Raw genomic sequence first — 17,732 nt, forward strand, 5'->3', positions numbered from 1 at the left:
CTTGAGGCTTCTCCATCACGGCAAGTCTAGAGTCTTTCCTCCTTGCAACTGGTACTATTGAAAGTCCTGAGCAATTGAATGATAGAAGGTTTCAGGATTTTTTAATTAGCTTTACTGATTGACAGCTGGGAAAAGTTGGGTGAGAACTCCTTTGAGTTTCTGCTATAAATGTTTGATCCAGAGTAGTGCTGATCATTTAAAATACATATAAGAAAATCTGAGGTCTAAGCTGACAATGTTAATCTGCCAGTCATTTTAGGGCCTAACTTATCCTCATTTCAGCACTAGAACTCTGTATCAACACTAATGAATGGCAACAAGAGGATAATCAATCTAAACTGCTGACAGTTTTAATTTATGCTGTACACCTCAAGTAGTTGGGTAGCAAAAGGGGAGACTTTCTAAGTGTCTTACCTAAATTAATGGATGTTATGCTGCTGTCGTTTACTAAAAATGGGGGGTTTCCCTAGTCTTAAATGGGAACAAGATGAAACATGTTGTAAATACATCTTGGTTTCAGTCATATGTAAGAGATTTCCTAATATACTTCAAGTACCAGTGTTAAATACTGCTCCTGATCTTAAGTCTTCCTTAGAGAATCACTTAAAATATTCGGGTTCAGAATCTCAGAAGTTCTCAAAAGGACATGTAAATCTTTTGAGAATTTGGGTTTCAGAGAGTCACTTCTTGTCCTTTGAAGCCATGAAAATAACCTAGGTTTAAGGCTCAAGAACTGGAGACAGAAGTCTGTAGTTCATCGTTGCATCTCATCGTTATTACTGGAAAGCTGATACCAGATGCCAGAGCCCTGACTGATCCTCCTCTTGCAGGAATGTTAGGGACCTGTCCATGTCCATTATGGCAGCCTTTTGAGGCACAGTTCTGCCCTCAGTTTGTTTCTCTTGCAACAATCCCACTCTTCTATTGTGATTTGAGTGGCAGGCAGCCCCAAGAGGGGAATCTACTATTAGATTTCACAGTGTCAGTAACAAAACAACCAATACCTACTTTGGACTTTTAGTAGAAAAAGGGCAAGTTTTCAGCCTCTATGTCCTTAGCCAGGACCTGGACGTAGAAAATTATTTGCTTTGTAGGAATGAGACCTGGACCAAAGAAGAACATGGTGAGAAAACCCTGGAGGTTCCCAACTATTTTTCAAATCTGTCACAAAACAATGGATTCTGAAGAAAGAAATGAAAACAATAGGCAGTGGACTAGAACAGTAAAATATGGCAGTGAACAGCTTTTGAACCTTGCTGAGTGAAGAGAAAAAGCTGCCTGATGCCATAACTTTAATTATGGTGATGGTCTGGGATATACTGGGGACGGTGATCAAATATTACCTTATGCAGACTGGTTTTTGATAATACTGGCATCTAGCACAGCAACTGTAAATTTAAGAATCACCTTAATGGTTGAATGTAGAAGTTAAAATATTGCAAGTCATGGAAATTGTTCAACTGGTACTCCTATGGCCTTCTTGCCACGACCTCTGAACTTGAAGAGCTTCAGTTTATTTTAATAAATCTTTCTCTTGCCACATTTTAATTTTCACTTTTTACACATCTCATTATCTTTCTCAACAAGAATGTTAAGGTCTGATTAATTTACTCTGACATCCATTTATGCTTTTCTGCCATATTTTCCTCTGACTTCTCCCATTTGCCTCAATGACCTATTCCTAAGGCATCTTGTTCTCTTTCCCTCATCTCTCCTGGCTTGTCTCTGCTCTGTGTCTTTTGCTTGGCAATGCAGATGTGGTCTTCAGCATCTCAGCACTGACTCTTACTTTCTCATGTCTCTTACATTCCCTTTTATCCTTCACAACTAGGGGAGCCTATTGCATGACACCATTGACTATTTTAAAATATTTTTCTCTCTTACTGTCTCTTTCTATAAATCTTAAACAATTTTACTGTAAAGGGAAGAGTTTCTTACCTGATCTGCATCTTCTGTGCCCATTGCAAAAGCTATTGTTTTCTCTGGCACCACATAGTTTGTTACATTATCTGCTCCTGTTTTATGTTTTTCCATCCAGCACAATCATCAACAATTGCTTGTTTTCACTGAGAAACCTGAGGTTTTTGGACAATACAATGAGTATGAGAAGTTCTATAATTCAGGGGAGATGATAAAAGGGCAGGAGTTTCTTCCTATCATTTATAAATGTTAGGATTCCTGTGTTTTTTGTTACATTTTCTTTTAAGCTAACACCTCTATTTGTTATGCTCTTAAATATTTTTGCATCTAAATAGAATTTACTCTTGTCTTATGTTGCAATATCTGTTAATCCATAATTTATTTATTCAACACCTGGTCAATTGGCTAATCAAGCATTTTTGATTTCTCTTTTGATACAAATTTATCAGTAAAGGGGTAAAACATGCTGTAATGTATTAGATAATGAATTCTAAATGTATCTCAATAGTGATATAGTTTTTGTATCTTTGGGGACAAGTTGTACACCTGTTGGTGTATCTGCATCTGCAGTTTACTCTTCCATTCATAAATGCTTTACATTCACTCTACTAATATGCTAGTACAGCTCTTCAATATGCAGTTCCCACTGTAGCTGATACATCAGCCCACCTTAGTTTTCTGCTTTTGACATTATTGGAAGTCAGTCTGTTGTAGGAACTTGCCCTACAAATACTCCATGACCTGTTTGGAGTGTCCTGTACTAGAATCAGAGGACACCGAGGCTTTGTCCTCTTCATACATGTGTTCATAAGCATATTTTGATTTCTTGTCTGTGTACTACTGGAGGTTCTGTGTTGTGTTCATGTTCTGTAACTGTTGCCTTGTCTGTCTCCAGTGGGATACCCCACCTTTGCATCTGAGGCACTGCTTTAATAAGTGATACCAGTTACTGTTCTCTTACCTGACAGTACTAGTGAATGTAAGGGGAAAGGGAGGGTTTCTGAGCTAAGGTCATCTGAGAGATAGTCTGAAACCATAGATTGCTTTAACATGCGAGACTAATATCCATGGTTAGATTTGACTATAAATGCATTTTGGGATTAATTTAGTGCTCTGATCTGTTCACAAATAATTTGCAAAGAAATTCAATCAGTAGGAGCATATTAATTTTTCTCCGGTATTTTCCAATTGTTTTTGCAGACAAATGTCAGCCTTGCAGGAGAGTTATCCTTTCTGATTACACTTAAGAACAATTATTCTTAGTGTGTGAACAGTCATGTATAGTCTTAGATTAGCTAGAATTTTTAGCAAAAAAAAAGTAATTGAAGTGCAGTCAATAACTAGCAGTAAGTACTATTTTTCCTTTTGAGATGTATCAGCCTGTAAGTATAATCCTAAATATAGGCCAGTTTGCAAACATTATTTAGACTTCTATTTTTTGTCAAATGTCACTAAAATAAAAATAATTTTTATTTCAGGCAAATCTTTGGGAGTACTGTACAAAGCAACAGTAAGTTTATTCATAACAGTACTTTCTGTGATGTAAATCATTGCAACTGAGTATACATAATGGTAATTTTCAAATCCAGAATGGTATTTTAGCATTAGCTTGTATGATGTGCTACAAAAATGCTGAGAAGAGCATTTCTTAGATATCTGCTACAAAAATCAGTATAGCACAATAGCACCAAGTGTCTTTTGCATTTAATTCAGTTACACATAGTTTATCAGTTACTTCTGAGAATTGTAATGTTAAGTATCTTCATATAAATTGCTATTTTAAAGAGGAGTCAATTGAGATACGTCAATTTGAACTGGCCAAGGGACATAAGAACTTACAGCTTCCAAGTGACAGCTGTTGGGGTGACAGAGTATGACAGTGAAAGAATCTCCCCATGCATGTTTCTTTTCTGTCCTAACAGTGGTAAAGCAGATTTCAGCAGTGATGTATGAAAATACCACTGCTCGATCAGGCTTGTTTGATATGGCAAAATAGGAGTAAGGCTTCTGTGTACCCTTCCTCCTTGCCCAAGTGTAAGTAGATGGAAGACAAAGATAGGAACTGTGTACTGATCAGTCTCTCTCTACCAAATCTGCATCTGTGCTCATTAGGCTTAAAAAATGTGTCAAAAATTTTTAAACATGTTTCAGGTACAACATAGGACCATTTAAGTCATCATCAAACTGAGACACTGGAAAAAGATCCAGTGTGCAAATAGTTTTCTGGACCAGGCTCTGTCTCTTTCATTTTGATGTACTGAAAAGGATAATTCTCTGCTTCATTATGTTACAATATTGCACTTTTACTTTATTGTTCAAAAGATAATCTTGCTGCTAAGTGACTTCAGTTAAGGATTAAAGGAGAGGGAATAAAAATTTAACTTGTGGCAAGAGATGGCAGAAGTAGGCCTTAGCCCACAGAAGAATCAGTAGATGCTCTGTGCTTTCACCTGCAGTCATTAGGTAGATCTGACATTGGTGCACAATAGACTGTGTAAACAGCCCTGCCCAAAATCTGCCACACAATGCTTTGCTGCATTCGCTGGTGATAGAACTCTTCTCCAATAGCTGTCGGTGGTAGGAGGGTAAAACTAAATCTGCTAATAACTCTTGCTGCATAGAGTTCATAGTCTGTAGCGTGTAGGTCTGTAATCTGTAGGTAAATATTATTTGTTTTACACTTCATTTCACTAGTTGTGTTTTTTTCCTTAAGATGCCATCACTGCCTCCAGTTTGCTTCAGAAAACAGCAGGAAAGATCTGGAAAAGCACATCAGTTCTCTACCCTACACTTAACTTAACCATTGGCAAGTTGTTTTGATTACTTGCTCCCTGATTTTATTTTGCTCTGGCTCTCTGGGTAACAGTTTTGAGAAGGTGAATTCTGCACACCCAAACGATGACCTTGGAAATGCCTCCAAATCAACAGCTTTTAATGTAATCTCCTAATGTTATTTGCTTTGTAGTATGGTTTTAAGGTGCAGTTCTGTGTGCCATCCTCCTACTTAAAGACAATTTTCAAATTCCATACTGTCCTGGAAGTGAACACAGTGTTCTTCTGCAAGAGCCAGTAACACTGCAAACACTTGGTGTTTTCACCATCCTCATTACCTTCTGCAGTCAGGAGAGCCCCCTGTTTTTTCACTCGGGTATTAGTGCACTGTTTCACACTTTCTCCAGTGGGTCTCAGTCAGGGATAACTGTTCACCTACCATGTAAGGGATGCACACAGCTTTTCCAAAAGGTCCCCTCAGTACCAGTTGTGTATTTTCCTCATTAGTCTTAAATCCTTGTTTGGCAGCAACAGATCCTTTGAACTGTTAATCCTACCTAAACTACACTTCACATAAGAAATACGGCATCCAGTATTAATAGGGATGCTCATCGACCGTCTGCTTTCAATGAAAGTATTCAGAAATTTTCCAGTAGCACCAATTGTCAACTTTGGATATCTTCTTCCTCGAAGAAGGACAGTCGCACTCCTGTATTTTTATGCTGGATCACTTTTTCTTAATCATCCTTTTTTATTTATAGATAGAGTTGCATAAGTTTAGGAAAAAATTATTTCAAAGCAGGTTGGCATTAAGACTGTATTGGTAGATCTACATGAAAGTTAATGTAAAATCTCACAAGTGCTTATACTTTGTAGTTTGAAGTGTGTTGTTGATGGAAGAAAGTAATACACCAAACGTAATGATAGGGAAAACACTTTTTCACCTTAAGTTCTTTGTTTTCACAGATTATTTAGAACTTCATATTCTGATTGAAAAAAATACTTTGTTTGCTATTCACCTAATGTTTTTATTTAATTTTTTATATTTATATTTCTTGACCTTTGACTTAATGTTTGTTCTAGAGGTTGGATTATGGTGTTATTTCCACTGAAAAGTGAGACAGATGTCTGTCTAATGTCAGCATTAGTGGGACTAGGCCCATGTATTTTTATTTATAATTTATTCTGAATAACCAGAAGCATGACTTAAGTGCCTTTAAAATAATGTAAACTGTTAATTGCCCAAATCTGTTGGCAATCACAAATAACCTCATAAATCCTAATACGAGATAAAATACAAGTAACTTTTTTTAAAACCCTATCCAAGTATTTGAAGTAGTTGTAATTACTTATCTTGCCTGAAAAAACCCCAACACTAAAGCAAATTATTGTCAGAAAAAGCTCAAGTGACCACCAGTGTTGAAATACACTAGAGGAAGTATACAACCTCTTAAAGGCAGGCAGTATTTGCATGAGAGCTGGACACTTTCTTGTGATTTTACTTTAGTGGTTCAGGGTTTTTCCCCATACCTTCAGGGATAATAAGATCTAGGGGCTCTTTGTGGCCTTTCTGGGAATTGACAGGTCTCAGCATCAGTCCGAATGTAACCTTTTTGTGAGAATTATTTTCTTGGCTGCTACTAAAATATCCACTGCTTATAAGGATAAAGTATCCATTCCTGGTGGTTTTGCCATTCGCTTGCGAAGTGCATCGCTTAGGGCATCTCAGAGCCCATGACATTTATGCTGTATTTTAAATGTGCTTTGTTTGGGTGTTAAGCAGTAAGGAGAATCTGTACTTCAGCATCTTACTAATGCTTCTATTTCTATTTCTACTTCTGCAAGGGTACCTGAATGATTTTGGGTTCCTGAAGCAAAGCATTATTATTGTTAGTAGAATAGGAGTGGATAACTGTGAGGCCTTTATTTTTCAGTATTCTCAGTGGCAAGTGCAGCATCCCATGAGAAGTCCCCTATGGCTGTGTGCTCATTTGCCAAGCATTTGACATTGAGGCAGGCTCTGAATAGTATTCCCCACATGAAGATTTATATATGCAAAATAGTAATCCCCAAAAACACGTGACTACTTTTGGCTATCAGATCTTTGGCTTTGAAGTGGAGGGTCAAGAGCGCATAGTGGAACCAGCTTTGTCAGAGCCCAAGGCCTGTCTTGATGTATTTCAACAACCAGTTTTCAGATCTGTTAGTTCTCATTGTTTCCAAGAATTAAAAGCCCTAGGTAGACCTCAAAACGACGGCATTGGAAGAAGACTGGGAAAAAACCTCACCCCCTATTTTGATGTTTGGACATGTCTCAAACTGAGCAGGGTTTTGGGGCTTGGCGAGCGCACGCGGCTGCAGCCGTGGCTGCTGCTGTCCGTGGTGCTGCTGGAGACTCCATGGAGCCTTTTGCGGTTTTGCCAGGACCATTCTTCTGTAGATAATGATTTCTTACATGAAAATGTGTTTATAGTTGAAGTTACACAGCGTGTTCCAGCTGCTTTCTCCTTAACAATAAATCCACCTATGCTTATGTAGGAAAACTTTTGTTCTAAGATCAAAGGCACAATAAGGTCACCATAAAGATGCATGCAGAAGTGCTTATAACATACTTCTTTTTAACCAGTACATTTTTGGAATTAATGGTTTATGTGTATTTCCTAAGATTAATTTACTTCCTCAGAATGCCACCTTAAAATAAAAGACAACCCAACAACAACTAACTAGAAATCAAGAACTTTGAACTCTCATGAAAAGTTATTTGGCTTATGCATAATTTTATTTTACCAATTGAATTATGCATTTGAGAAATTAATATTGATACTTTGTCTTTAAACTATAAAAGAATTTTATGAGAGAAATGATGATTCTTATGTTTAACAGTTCTGTTCTTGGGTATGATTCCAGAAATTTTCATATAGATTCACACATTATTTTGAAGATTAAAAGACCCTCTCTTTGTTTCTTATAAAACTGTAAAAAAAAAATAATAGCATTTACATGTAAATATATAGTGTATTTACATGCAAAGTTTGTTTAATAGAAAATAGTACCATCTTCTACTCTGATAGAATATTTCCTTGCCTGAAAAGTAGCAAACAAGAAGTTGAGTACAGTATCTTTTAGAGGATTTATGGTAATTCTGCTGAATTTAGCTGAGCATAAACAGCATGGTGAGCCCCTCAGGGTCTCTTCATTTTCCTGACACACTCCACTGCTGCCCCATTAACACTTCGTCTGTTATTGCCATCTACTCTGTTTAATGAGTATCTTTGAATTTGAAGTTCTTCACAAGAAACAATGGCTAAAATAACTGATGCATCTACTGCAGCTTTCAGTAGTGTATCTTATTCCCTTTTAATTTTTTAAAAATAAAAAGTACATGTATATTATTCAGCAGTATAGTTGCATCATGACATTTTCTTTGATCACAATAGACACTAATCACAAGCACTAAGTAATGACTACAGATATGGTGCTGTATCTGTCTGTAGAAGGTAAAAGCATGCTGAATAGCTGATTAAGGAGGCTCTTTATTGTGAAGAAGGAATAATTCGGCTGGAGACCTTGTGCTATCAAAGTAAAATATTTCTTCTAAGAAATCATAAGACAGAATGACTAGGTGCTGTTTTCTGGTATCTGTATTAATCCAGCTAACTGATGTAAAAGGTCAGTATATGTCTCATTAGATTGGATTCTTAAAACTGAGTTTACCACATTCCTCAGTGCACGTGAATGAGCCATCTTAAATTATTAAGCAATAAGCCATATTTTCAGATGAGGACTCAGCCCGAATTAAAGCTGGAATAATGTTGCACTGGGATGCACCATAAGATTTAAGAAAAATTCTGATTTTGCACTGACTATTAACTGATCAGCAAAAGCGCTCGAAATCACTGTAGGTATTCAGTAGATCTGGGAAGTCTTTGGAGGGCCAAATAAAAAAATATGAGTAATTGAATACATTTCTGTTCTAGAAGATTGAGGCAATCATTTGGATATTGAAACATGTTTTTGTATTAAGCGCATTCATTGAAAGCATATTTTTGAAATCTGAAATAACATATGAGTGATTTTTTGTGTTCTGGTAAGCTTGCTGTCATTCATTAAAATTTTTGTTTGTTTGTTTGTTTGTTTTTATTTTTAGAAAATGAGTCTGGAAGAAAATTGGTGAATTCAATCCAGAGGACCTACAAGCACTCTGACAGGCTCAGAGAGCAGAGTCTGTACCAAAGAGCAATTACCCTACCAAACGATTTCAGGTACAATTGACCTAAATATAGCACTCTCTTGAGATTATTGACAAGAGTTCATTTCCTGTAGTGCTTTTCCCATTTGCCACCCCTGGTAACCACTGTGATCTTATCTGTCTGGTGCTGCATGACTTCTGGGATGCAGTTAAGAATTCTGCTGTGCATTATCTTTAAACAGACAATTCATGCTAAAAGAGTCATTTGCAGTTAAATTAGATGATGCATATATTATTCTTGCTGCTGAAGTTACAAAGAACAGAAATCAGTGCCTGAATCCTTTTGGACCTGAATGCACTGGAATTCTTTTTACTGTGAAATCAAAAAGGTAGTACTAATTAATTTTAAATAAATAGGACATTTTATTTCATTAAACAGTAACAGTAGAGTCAGATCTGTAGGGTGAATAGGTTGGAAAAATTGCTATTTCTTTCACTGTATATATATTTATTCATAAAGTGTGACTTTCCCTATTGTCATCGTACTATCTCCAGGCAGTCACAGTAGTTCTCGTATGCTGGCATGAAAAACGAGTGTATAAATTGAGTGTGTAAGTGTACAAAATGTGGATGAAGTGAATTCAGAGATTAGTAATGATAAAATCCATTTTCGTTTTGAGGAATGCATTTTTCTTAAGCATTGCTTGCAAATTTGTTAAAATGCTGGATATATTTGCATTCCATGTATGTGGAATATAGAGAAAATAGATGGTATTTCCTTGGTGTTCATCAAAGGGGTTTTTTCTTGAACCATTTTTTTTCTGCTGAATTTTTATTTGGAAAATCTATACATTGTCCAGAATATCAGAAGGTTGGTATCAGATTCCATGCTGAGCAGCTGTTGGAGGGCCATTTGTCACAGACCTTTATGACCTAATATCACAGGACACAACTGTGTTATGATTTTCCTGCATATCCCCTAGGTTTTCTCAAAAGAATACCAGAATACTTTTACTTCATTAGTAGAGTATACTCTGCTAATTATCATAGGTCCCATTCTTCAAAGGAAACTCGGGAAGTTCTGTTGAAATCTGAATAATTTATAAGATAGAGACATATATACACTATATTGGTCCACTGACTTGGTTCCTTTGATGATGATGGACAGCAGTTATAAATGTAGTTAAACTCAGAAGTTCTATACTAACATAAGATGAAGCACGAATCAGTTAATTGCATTAGACAGTAATTAAATTATTACAGGGAAAATTTGGATTAGATATAGAAGAAAATTTACCTATGATTTATGTTTTGCCAATGTACTTTAAGGGGTCAGTCAGTCCTGCCCCAACATAAAGAGAGAGAGAAAACTCAAAAGAAGATACCAGCAGCACCAGAGCCTAAATTGAAATATTTACCTTCTTACATTTGATATTTTGCAAACAGAATTTTTCATATTGACTCTTGCAATGCTGCAAGGGCTTACCTTAAAACTTGCTGATGTGATTTTTCCCATTTTCTTTTTGCCATTTTCTTTTAGTTAAAATGTATCTACAGCTTGGTTTTTTTTATCTGCAGAGATTATCAGATGCACACATATTGTTAATCTTGACATTCCAGAGACCTGACATGGCTGACATACAACAGTTGTGCATACTGTATTAAATCAGTTTGAAACTGATTACTAAATCAGTTTGAAATTTAGAAATTAATGCTAGAAAAGCCCATGTAAACTGACTTATCTGCATGAATGGTCTTTATGAGGATTGCTCACTTCAGCTGATAACAGATAGAAACATCATTCTGGGCCTTCTGTTAAGCTTCATCTTGTAATAAATTATGGATCCAATGAAAGTTGCAGCATCTTAAGCATTTTTATTATAGTTATTTTATATCTTGAAGGGATATTCTGGTCCTTTACAGGATGCAGACCCATAGAGAACAGTATCACAGATTAGGGATTTTATACTTGCTTATATATTCAGTTTGCCCTGCCATGGCAGTGAAAAGGCATAGTAAAGCAACCCTAATTAGGCAATGTAGGAATCCCTGGTATGCAACGCTTTTCTTAGCCAGCTATATATTATTTCCACTTGTTCTATGGTGCCTCAGGAATGAGAAGAGTCTGGCCCTTTAATTAGAGAATTAGCTTAGAATTAGGAAAAATGAGTTCAGGTTTTGCCTATGCCACAAATTTTCTACAAGACCTTTAGCTAAGTATCGACGAAAATTCAGCACAACCGAAGGATCGGGGTTTGTGACCATGCTTCTCTGCTTTTGAAGCAGAATCATGTGTTGTTCTTGTTTATGGCATCTTAGTTACCCCTCTTAAATAATTGAGTAGTCAAAAATCCTCACTCCCCTCATCAGCTGAAGTGAATTCTGTATACTTCTCTGTCATACTTGACTTGTGTGAGGGTGTTGATGGAATGGCAGGGATGCATAAAGCAAAGTAATGCCTGATGTTAGTTCAGGTAGAGAATTACAAAGATACTGTCATGGTGATGAGTTCATGTTAGTTCTTGGCACTGTAAGTCTTCCTAGTACAACCTTCTAAAAAAGCAAAGTTCATCAATCAAAGTGTCATATGTTGCTAAATTTGCGGTTTATAAATTGTCACTATAAATGTAAGTAGTAGGAATCATCACATAAAATTGTGCTTCTTTTTCTTTGTGTCTTTCCAGACTTAAATGGTTTCAAAAATGAGGCAGTAGGATGTTTAAATTGCAGTTTCTAGGCAGCATCTCTGCTCCTGTGAGCAGGCATGGCTGTTTTATTGCATGGCCCAGCCCACTGATTGGTCATGGGCCACTGCTGATGTTAGCATGCCAAAGAGAACATGTGACATTAAAGGTAAAAATGCCAGGGCAGGAGCATATCACCAGTAAGAATTAGAAAAAAAAATTATTGTGCTATATTGGATACATAGCTCAGCCTGACAGAACATCTAATCCCTAAATCATCCTGAAAATTGGTTGGGCTATAAAATCAAATTAAACTCACTATGAAAGATCATGGTCTCTCTTCACCACTCTAGCAGCTATGTGTATATATCTCAATCTCAGACTAAGGGGAATACATCACATAAGTAAAAATGTTTTTAAGAGAAATCTGATTATGATAGAGTGACTGTTTTTGTAGCAAACATTTAGAAACTATTGGAGTAATTTGATTAGAAGAAGTAAAAAATAATTTTGCTAGATCATTACAACTTCTTAATGTTGAATCCCTTTTCTCCTACTTTAACATTTTCTGTAGAAGGGTTGTCATGTAGCATTATTTTGATTAGTTTGTAGTTAATGAATCTAACTTAGCTTTGTTATGTGATCTTAAATGATTCTTTTGTCCTTATCAATACTGGCTACTGATTTGTGGTGGGCAAAAGAAATCTTAGCACCCTTAGGCAGATTTTGCTTTCTTCCACTGCAGATGACTGTATATTGCTGCAATTGAAGTATTCATTCTCAAGCCAAGGAAGACAGAGGGCTAATTTGAAAGCCAAGTGAAGTTCAGAAAAAGACTTCATTGATCAAGTAGAATTTGGGTCACGGTTTAGTTAGGTCACAACTATGCTTCTTATACAGTAGAAATAAAGCTTTTATTAACAAGTCTACATATAAAGAAAGACTTCCACATACTGAGACAGAAGAGACACAGAAGTGCATTTTTATAGCACTTCACTCACCTTCAGTGCACTGAAGAATGTTAAGGAAAGGACTGGTAAAAACTATAAAGATTCTTGTCCAGTAAGTAGCTAAAGGCAAGAGAAGGTGCATGTTTCGTAGCCAATCAAAGCTAGAAATAAACTGTTTTTAAAAGTGTGGCAAGAGGACAAAGCTATGAGCAGATTCTTAAAAGTTCAGCAGTCCTTTCTGTGCAGAAATACAAATACAGGTTTTGACTCCGTATTAATTTTATTGCAAACAACATTTAAAGAAAGCAGTGCACTTTAAACGTTTCCTCTCTTGTGAATATTTTTTGGAAAGGTGTAGAGGGAGTAGATATTATCATTTCGTGTTCACCTTGCACATTTTATGAGGGAGTTGCTCCCCTGTGGTTTGGGAGAGACGAGTCTGTGCTGCTCAGCAGCTCTCAGTAGTATTGTCCCCACATGACCTTGTGGATGGATTTCTATTTCAAAATCATACAGAAGTTAAATATTGCTGAAAATAGCATTCACTCCTGTTTTGCTCATTTCATAGCTTCTGGTGTGAAATTTATCTGTCCTAATGCAATGTCTTTTCTATCGAAATTATCTTTGGCTAGGCTGCCTTTATAGTCAATGGAGAGAGATAGACACTTTTAGGGCATGATTCATCTCCTCAGAAGGTAGACATCTAAGTAGGTCAGACGAATCAGACTGTACAATAGCACATTCCTTACTAGAGAGAATAAAGGAAACCTAGGGATCAGCATAGATGTTGATGTGTATATTGCAAATATCTAAAGTTAAGTGAAATGAACTTTATGTCTGTAGGAACTAAGTCAGAGTTCAGCATCAGAGGAAAAAATCCTGCTCTTCAGGAAGCACCCTTTTCTTCAGAGCTTACGGTTTCACTGTGCTGAGTGCATGTTCATAGTCATATCCATGAGGTGATAAATTAAAAAAAAATACACTCCCTCCTTCTCCTAGCTTAATATTTTAAGGTGTGATGATTGAGTAGACTGAATTTTGTGAATAGATAATTGTATATATTTACCATCAGTGATTCACTGGTTCTACAGTGGCAGATTTTTTTTACTAGTCTCTGCTAATAATCTGTATGTATGTGGTTTCACCATGGTTTTGGTTAGTTATTGTGAACCATTTCAGCACCAGATACGTTTTTCTCAGTCAGAAACCTCTTCAAGGAGAAAGAGAAGGTATGCATTTAATTTAGGATAGTAGACTAATTTAAATTAGTCTTTCATAATAATCATTACTGTTAGTGCCAGAGTTTCACTAAACGCCCCAGCAGATGAGGTGGTTAGTGCAAATGTGCCTGAAAGTCTCAACAGTGAATAATTTCAAGTGCTAACAAATGAGTTTTGCAGAAAGGATCTTCATTTTGCTTTGTGTCAACCATAATCAATAAAATGGAACATACAAGAATGAACAACATTATTTATTATATATTTAAAATACAAAATCAACAACTGAAGATTCACCTAAACACCAATAAAGCTTTTTCATATACTCCTCTTCTCCCATTGCTTGCAAAACTCCAGATCCAAGCAAACCTGCAAGACTTTTGTCAGATGCATGCCCAGGAGTAGCACAAGGATGACAGCCTGGAGTAAGCAGATTGCTAGTGAGGCTAGCAGGTGCCAAAACATGCTGTTTCATGACCCAGTGTAAAGATGCCAAAAATAATCTCGAGTGTACTTCAGTAAATAAAAGCAAAAACCCCTCAGACTTCAGAAATAAAGTACGTAGAACTGTCTGAGATTAAGCTGATATTAAGAGATAAGATGAGATTAAGAAACTTAAAGTTAGAAGACCAGTGTTCTAATTTTTGCCTTGCAACAGATTACCTGTGTTAAGGTGGAGAGGAACTTTGGTCAAAATCTGTGTTTTGCTACTTAAGTAGATGGCATGGTTTTCAAAAGAAAGTGGGAGCAGAATTACAAAGTATTCCACAGATAAAAACATGAACTTAAGTTGAATAACATGCAAATGTTGACTAAATATCTGCCTCATTTCCCATATCTTTCGGAGTCATAGCATTTAGCTGTCCTCATTTATGGTAATTTCAAATGCGTAAACAAAAATAAAAATTGCTTTTTAAGTTCAAATGTTCTAAAACCACTTTATCCTCAAGTGGAAGTGTTGTAAAATGACTTTATGTAAAATCACTGTATCAATGACCAGGTTGCTCAGAGAAGCTGTGGGTGCCTGGGGATGTTCAAGGCCAAGTTGGATAAGGCTCTAATTAACCGGGTCTAGTGGGTGGCAACCCTGCCTGTGGGAGGGGTTTTGGAATGAAATGATCTTTAAGGTCCCTTCCAAGACAAGTTTTCCTACGATTCTATGACCTTACTGTTAAAAGTAAAAGTAGACTCATAGCTGTGGAACATGTTTGTTTTATCAGCCTGAAAACCATTTGTCTTAGATCAAGTAAGATCCAAATGTCCATGTTAAACAGCTCCATTTAACTTTAAAGACAGCAATACCAAGACTGTGCTAAGTGAATTCGAACTTGCAAAATGCACTGTGAAATTGTGAGAGATATTGAAATAGTTGGTACTGTGTGTTTGGTATGTAGAATAAGATCAATGAAATAAAATATATATCTGATATTAATATGGAGTCAGGAGTGAAAATTATCTAGGAAAGCAGCTGAGAAATTTTACATGCATTTTAAATATTGTATTTAATTGTTAAATATTGGTGCTGTAGACCTTCCCATATCTGCTGCTGATTGTGTATTGTGTAAGATATCTAGAAGTTTCCAAAAGATAAGGGATAGTAATTATCATTGAATCAGAGTATTCTGGTTTCATAGTAACCCAAGGGTCATCGAAGTCCAATTCCTCGCCCTGCACAGGACCATCCCAAGAGTCACACTATGTGCCTGAGAGCTTTGTCCATATTCTTGAGCTCTGTCAGGCTTGGTGCTGTGACCACTTACCTGGGGAGCCTGTTAAAATGCCTGTTCCAGTGTTCCAGAAACTTTTGTGAGTATCCAACCTGAACCTCCCCTGGTACAGCTCCAAACCATTCCCTCAGGTCCTGTCACTGGTCACCAGAGAGAAGAGATTGGTTCCTGCCCCTCTTCTTCCCCTCTTGAGGGAGCAGTGAGGTCTACAGCTCAGACAGAGGAATTGTGATTGCTATAGTTTGACAACTGTGACAGGAATGGTGATTGCTGTAGTTTGTAGTGAAGTGCCCATGTGCTAAAATTTTCAGAGTGAAAAACTATTTTGATGATAACAAGCACTTACTTTATCTTAAAATTTGTTTATGAATGCAGAGCGAAGGAATCTCAATTTTGAGGTAAGGTATATTAGATGGTTCAGTGTATGGTCTGAAGTACCCAGTGAGCTGGCTCTGTGTTCTTTTTATAAGAGATTAGAGAAACAAAATGTACTATGCGGTCTGCCTGTTCATCAGCAGGACATATAACTTAGCCCTGGTAACCCAGGCAGTGCACACAGAAACAAAACCAGGAAGCATCTTTTAAAACTGAGGTTCTACCTTAAATAAGTAGCCATATATTACAAATGTGATGGGTCATATCTTTGAGTGCAAGAGAAAGTAAAGAATTAACTCATACAACAAAATACGGTCTCTGGTTAAATATGCTGGTGTAAGAGACACAGTCATTCTTAAAGGACAGAATATTTCAAATGAAAGCCACTTAATTGATCAGATAGATATACAGATACATATATATCTACCCATATGTACACAAAGAGCCTGTGGTTTTCACAAAGAGAAAGTCATATCCATATGAAAAAACAGAGACAAAAGTTCAATTTGACTTACACTTTTATGTGCTTGAGCAGGACTGATAAAAAGCCATGTGTTGGCTCTACATCTCTTGAAGTTCATGGAGCTTGAATGTACTCTTGTGAGAATAATTCAGAAATTTTGTCTTGTATTAATGTACTTTAAGGAACAATGATTGGCTGCAGGAACTACTGTGCTGTAGCTTATTACAGAGAAGATGCTCTCTAACCTGCTTATTTTGCCATTTATGATGCTAAAGGAAGTTTTTGGCTGAAACCCAGTCTTTCTGTAGAAAATAAGAATAATTGGTAATAAAATAGTCATTCCTATATTCCAGTTTTTATAACTTGTTCCAGCATTGCATTCCAAAAGTAAATTCTGTTTTGAACTGAAAGAATAAAATACAGGCGACTAATATATATCCTTTATTCAGATCTCAATTATTTCATATTGTGTGCAGAAAATCTACATTAAGGAGTCCAAACACTAAAGCTAATACGTGCCGGAATTAACTTAGTTAAGGCAAGTTAATTTAATCTCCCTCATGCATATGCATTATGAAGACTTCTTTAATTACATGGTCACATATTGTTTTTTCTTACAAAATCTCCTCATTCAGTTCACAGAATATATCATAGTCACTTAATGAGCAGCTGTTCCATATTTTGTTTTCACGACATTGTTCTGTCTGTGGCCCCACACCTTGTTTACTATAGAATATTTAAGCCTTGCTCTGGAGACATAGTTATTAATTATTAATAATTTCCATGTTGGAATTTTCTTAGTATCATGATAGTGCCAAAGTGATGAGCAGACATTCAATTAGCATTACTGCAGGCCTCTGAGATTGGCAGACAATATGATTCCAGTTTTATGGCTGGGGAACTATGGTCCAGAATACTGTGTTCAAAAGATAATATACAGGACCTGAGCTGCTGAGGTCCAAAAGCTTTGACTCATTACTGTCACATGAAACTTTTCCAACTTAGGTTTTCTTGTCTACAACTATGTGTGTCTCTGAACATTCATCTCTTCTGCAAATTCAAATGCCTTCTCTCAGTGAATCACATGGAAAATGAAGAATATACTTTCAGTGACCACTTGTGAAAAAGCTGGTTTGAATTACTATAATGGAAACTTTATGGTAATGAAAGATAGAATCCTGCTTTCTAGACTGACATCCAGTTACTCTAACTATTCTTGTTCTTGTTGTTATGTGGTCCCATTTTTTAGTTCATTTCTTCAAAATTCTTTACCAAGTTGTCATGGTTTGACACTGGCACAATGCCAGCATCCCCATGAAAATACACTTTCCCATCTAATTGCTGTGAGATGTGATCAGGAACAGAGCAGAGCAGGCCCAAGCTTGATAACAAAGGAAAAAACTTTATTAAACTACTACCGCTATAAAAACCACAG

General features: G+C 36.4%; 1 protein-coding gene across 19 annotated transcripts in view; it reads left to right on the forward strand.

Moving 5' to 3' along the window:
* Positions 1–17,732, forward strand: part of MYT1L (myelin transcription factor 1 like) — a 316,920-nt gene that overhangs the window by 80,475 nt on the left and 218,713 nt on the right. For 18 of the 19 annotated variants that reach the window (XR_010997011.1, XM_068183536.1, XM_068183538.1 and 15 more), the window contains exon 2: positions 8,840–8,954. The exons of the other annotated variant lie outside the window; for it this stretch is intronic. The gene's annotated coding sequence lies outside the window, so the exon portion shown is untranslated. The remainder of the gene's footprint in view (positions 1–8,839; positions 8,955–17,732) is intronic. 19 annotated transcript variants of the gene reach the window in all.

Source organism: Anomalospiza imberbis, chromosome 3 (assembly GCF_031753505.1).
Source record: "Anomalospiza imberbis isolate Cuckoo-Finch-1a 21T00152 chromosome 3, ASM3175350v1, whole genome shotgun sequence".
Lineage (NCBI taxonomy): Eukaryota > Metazoa > Chordata > Aves > Passeriformes > Viduidae > Anomalospiza > Anomalospiza imberbis.